The 5,387-nt window shown below is 46.7% G+C and overlaps 1 protein-coding gene across 1 annotated transcript in view; it reads right to left on the bottom strand.

The window, feature by feature from the left end:
* The window catches only part of Plekha5 (pleckstrin homology domain containing, family A member 5), a 92,329-nt gene extending 88,381 nt beyond the window's left edge, over positions 1-3,948 (bottom strand). Inside the window, 1 exon segment of the mRNA XM_013025052.1 lies at positions 3,895-3,948. The gene's annotated coding sequence lies outside the window, so the exon portion shown is untranslated.
* Between the last annotated feature and the right edge of the window lie 1,439 nt (positions 3,949-5,387).

The following is a 5,387-nucleotide window of genomic DNA, read 5'->3' as shown; positions in this document are numbered from 1 at the left end:
CCCCCCCCCCCCGCCACCCCCAAGAGGAGCGTTTAGTTAGAATTCAGGGTACTGCCCTCTTGAAAGGCAACGCAGAAACCAGCTCTGACAGCAACCGATTCAGAGCAGAGAAGGGCTCTGTTGTCTTTTTTTTCTATTTTTGTCCATTGTAGGACTTGAACTCAGGGCCTGGGCGCTGTCCCTGAGCACTTTGTGCTCAAGGCGAGCGCTCTAACCATTTTGAGCCACAGCGCCACTTCCGGTTTTTGAGTGGTTCATTGGAGAGAAGAGTCTCACGGGGACTTTTCTGCTGCGGTGGGCTTTGAACCTCGATCCTCAGATCTCAGCCTCCTGAGTAGCTAGGAAGATGCTCAATGTTAGCTCTCTACCACTTAAGCCACAGCTCCATGTTTGGCTTTCTGGTGTGAACTGGAGGTTAAGAGTCTCAAGGATTTTCCCTACCCAGGCTGGCTTCAAACTGCGATCCTCAGATCTCAGCCTCCTGAGTAGCTGGGATTACAGGCATGCACTACCAGTGCCTGGCTTTTCTATTTTCTCTCCTTCTTCCCATGGGAAGGAAGTCTATGCGGCTGATGCCCATCACTTCCTTTTCTTATCATCTGTCCAATGATCTCCTGCATCCAAGAAACAACTGAACAATACCCACTAACATTCACCATTTCCCTTCTTCAGGCCGCTCTTTTTCTTCTACTGGGAATATTCTAAATATAGCTCCTGCTCCTGCTCTTTCTCACTGGGCTGTCTCCTCTAGAAGATACGTTCTATAAATTCCACAGGCCTGTTTTGCGTGTAGTAGTCTTTTTTTAATTTGCTGGGGAAACACAGGAAGACAATAGCTCTCCAGATGACTTCCGCCATCCTGGACACTCCGGTTTAAGACAAGAAGAATATAACCTTATATTAGAACAATAAAGCATCTCCAATTGCTCCTCACGGTGGAAGGGCCAGGTTTCTAAGATATTACATTCTTATTAAGGGATTTCAGCAATCTGGAAGGAAAGGAGACTTTCTGGTAACTCACAGAAGGACTAAGTAGTAACACCTGCTATCCAGCAAACCCCAGCCTTGTCAATGGTGAGTTGGTGGAGCCAAAGTTATTATTTTGCCTGTCCTGGGGCTTGAACTCAGGGCCTGGGCGCTGTCCCTGGAGCTTCTGTTGCTCCAGGCTATACCCCTTGTACCACACACCTCCACGTCTGGCCTTTTTCTGGGGATGTGGTAGTGAGGAATCGAACCCAGGGCCTCACGCATGCTAGGCGAGCATGCTATGGGGTCAGTTTATTATTTCTTTCCCGGGGAGTGCTGACCCCCTGATGTGGATGGTGAGTCAGCTGTGGCAGGAAGCAATCAGGCCCCCTGCATTTCTGTTCCTCGCCCTTTCTCTCCGGCAGCCACCCAACTGCCATCTTGGAATCCAGGAAGATAAGACCACAGGCCAACAAGCATCAAGGGCTTTGATTGTAACTAGGCCCCGCCCCACCAATTCTCAAACAAAGGTCAGACCACCTGGGACCACACCTGTGCTCACAGTTCACTTCCTGCCCGCCCCCCCCATGCTTCCTCTCATCCTAAAGGCTGTACCCAGAAGATGGCAGACTGTATAAATGTCATCTGCCCATAGCAGCCCGGGCTTTTCTCCATGTCTCTGAGGCGTAGAGGTGGGTAACTGGTTCTGATATGTCATACTCTTGGGAGTCTGGGCCCTGGGGTTTTAAAGGCCAGTTTCATTATTAGCTATTTATACCACATGATTAAAACCCACTAAGGGTATCTATTTTGTTCTTTTTCTTTCTTTTTCTGTTGGTCATGGGCCTTGAACTCAGGGCCTAGGCACTGGTACCTGAGCTTTTTCGCCCAAGGCTAGTGCTCTTCCACGTTGGCCACAGCGCAGTTTTCTGGTGTTTTGGTGGTTCATTGTTGCCCGGGCTGGCTTTGAACCTCCATCCTCAGCTCTCAGCCTCCTGAGTAGCTAGGATGACCCGCGTGAGCCACCGGTGCCCCACTAAGGATATCTTTAAAGTATAATGACAACTTTCTTAATGTCCTCATTTTCCCGAGATGGGTTTCTTAGGGATAGCACTCAAATACAGCTGGAGTTCAAGTCAAAACAAGAGAAAAATCTCATCGAAATGGTCAGTGAAACAAACAACAAAATTCAATTAAACCGCAACAACATTCAATTAAAACACAGCCATTCAGCCTGGACCAAAAGACATTTTGTGCCAGCAACAAAGAAGTGCCCAGGGGATTTACATTATCATGGAAATTAAAGTAGCATTGAGAATTAAAGTACCACCTCTGTGTGTGTGTGTGTGTGTGTGTGTGTGTCAGTACTGGGGTTTGAACTCAGGGCAAGGGCACTGTCCTTAAGCTTTTGTGTTCAAGAGTAGCACTCTATCGCTTGAGCCACAGCTCCACTTCTTTGAAGTGAATTGAAGAGCAGACTATTTCTGCCCAGCCTGGCCTCAAATCCTGATCCTCAGCTCTCAGCCTCCGGAGTAGCTAGGATGATAGGTGTGAGCCACGGGTCCAGGCTTACCATTAACCTTGAGGAATCATCTAGACTTACCAGCCCTTTCCATCCAGCAGTCCAAATATACACAGCAGCCTTTTCTCATGGTACCCACAGGACTATCCAAAAGGGCAAACAACATTCCCTTCCCTAGCAACCCAAACAGGCTTTCTGGCAGGCTGAAAACAGCCACTGCGGCGCCGACAACAGCGTGATCTCCCAATTAATAGTGTAACAACAACAAAAGGACAATCGAGCCGTCTTCAGTGTGAAATTTCTCCATTCCTGTCTCAAGCCTGTGTTGCTGGCGCCTACTTTCAGCATTTCAATTGCCTGTAAATACCCCGACATTTTAGATAAATACCCTTCTAAAACACTTTTGAGAGCCACACGTGTAATTACCATTTAGTGGAAATGTAGCATGATGTTAAAAATGTCGCTTGGCTAAAATAACTCACAAAGCCCAATGAAATAAAGCCACCTTTACCCAGACTATCTGTTGTGGCTAATGAAATACCCAAATCACCCACCATATATATGTTGTATGAAAACATTCTCTTTCAAGACTCAGCTTCAACCCAAGTTAAGGTTGAATAAAAATTAGTTCAGTGTTCTAGAAAACTAGTTTTAAGTTTGGGACTGACAGTCCTGTTTTTTTGGACCTCAACTGGAAAGTCTTTCACGCAAACATAAACCTGCTAATAAAACGTGATGAATTGAGCAGCAATGATCTACAGTTCAAGTGTACATTGGACTCTCTAGTAGTCACTACTACCGGGGTTTTGAACTCAGGGTTTCAGATTCAGACTTGCTCAGCAGGTACTCTACCACTGAGCCACGCCTCTATCCCATGTTTGTTTTGTGTCATTTACCTAGCTTTACTTAATTTCACTACTTATTAACAGATCTGGTTAAAATATACAAGAACCGGATTCACTTTTAAAAAAACAAAAACGATGGCAATGTAACAGGAGTGCGTGTGTGTGTGTGTGTGTGTGTGTGTGATCTCTTAGCATAACCAGCCAACCATCAAAACTCGTAAGTAGCAAATAGCTAAAGACAAATGACTACAATACTCTACCAACAGGAATAAATCAGAAAAAAAAAAACACCAAAAAAAATTTTAACCACGAACCACAAATGATCTAATTTTCAAATCAATGAATCACTTAATATGTGGGAAAAAAATAACAGGAAAACCAAGAATACCATTCTTTTCTGCTCCCAAAGTTTCAAAACTACAGGATATAATCAACATGACATGATTAAAAACAAAACAAAGCTTAAAACATCATGATCAACTCTAGACAAACCAGCAACCAAAGATTGAGCACAGAATGTGAATTACCTGGGGGGAGAAAAATCAAAATACAAAAACTCACTTGATATAGTATCTTGCACCTTCAAAAGTGTACGCCTCTTCCCAACCGGTGGGCAAATCTAAAAACAAAACAAAACAAATAAATAAGTTACAATTAGTATGACTGCCCTCAGACAGCAAAGTAAGCTTCCAACGATTTTAATTGTTTGTTTTCATGATCAACTATTTTCATTCATGTAACTGGGGGGAAAAATGTGCTGACTGGCAAAACGTTAATAGCAGATATAATATCCTTTGGGGAAAGGTGATAATTCAAATTTCAACATGGTAGAGGGCTAGCCTTGAACTCAAAGAGCCTTAAGAACAGCAAGTGCCCAGGTCCAGAGTTCAGGTCCTGGATTGGAAGGAACAGATTCTCACTGGCTGTTGGTGGCTGAGATCTGTAATCTAGCACTATTCAGGAGGCTGAGCTATTAAGATCTTGGTTCAAGGCCAGCCTGGGCAGTGCGCAAAGTCCATGAGACCGGTATCTCCAATGAACCACCAAAAAGCCAGAAGGGGCGGTTTGGCTCAAATGGTAGAGCACTGACCTGAAACAAAACAGCAGAGACAGAGTCCAGGTCCCGAGTTCAAGCCCCAGGACTGGGACATGTGTGCGCGCACACACAAACACAAAAAGTACTGTCCTTGCTACCTAGACAATCCCGATCAATGTGACCATGTTAAAGGAAGACCTCCGGAGGTACTTAATAAGCAGGCAGCACACCTGACCTGAGTGAAGTTTCCAACGAGTCAGGTTGGGAATGACCCCGACCGCGGCATCTGTGACCAACTTACAATGGCCATGGCTCTGGATTTCATCAGAGGCCCCAACATGAACATACAGAAATAAGTAAGGAAAGCAGGGCAGTGATGTGTCAGTAAGGCCAAGCGGGAGTCCACGGGAACCGAACCACAATATTCAAAAAGAAGAAAACCACATCAGAGGAAAGAAAAAAAGAAGTTTCCCAGGAAGAGGTGACATCCGGGAGGTGCAGAGCGGCTTAGAGCCAGGACGCCCGAGCTCCTGGGGAGAGGGGTGCTTTATCTTCAAGGAGATAAAACCTGTGATTCCCTACAGGCGTCCGCGTGCAACACACCTGCAGGTGCACGTAAGGATGGGTTAGTCACAAGCACCCTAACACACACACAGACAGACACACAGACAGACACACACACAGGCACACACACATACACAGACACACACAGGCACACACACATACACAGACACACAGACACAGACACACACACACACACACACACACAGACCCCTACCCCTAACTTCACCTAACTCGGCCTGCTAAGCAGCCCCTCCTCCACCTATTATTATTATCATTATTGCCGCTGTTGTTGTTGTTGTTCTGGTCTCTCCAGCCCGGGGGCCCCTCCGGGGTTGCACCCCGCGCCCCGCGTGCCCGGCGCCCTGGCTCTCTCGCTCTCGCTTCCTGCGGGGTGGGGGGTGGGGGCCAGGACCCGGCCGCAGCCCACCGTCTCCCCACCCGGGGCGGGGGGGGG

Source organism: Dipodomys ordii, unplaced genomic scaffold (assembly GCF_000151885.1).
Source record: "Dipodomys ordii isolate 6190 unplaced genomic scaffold, Dord_2.0 Scaffold81, whole genome shotgun sequence".
NCBI lineage: Eukaryota > Metazoa > Chordata > Mammalia > Rodentia > Heteromyidae > Dipodomys > Dipodomys ordii.
This window is presented reverse-complemented; position numbering and strand designations above follow the sequence as displayed.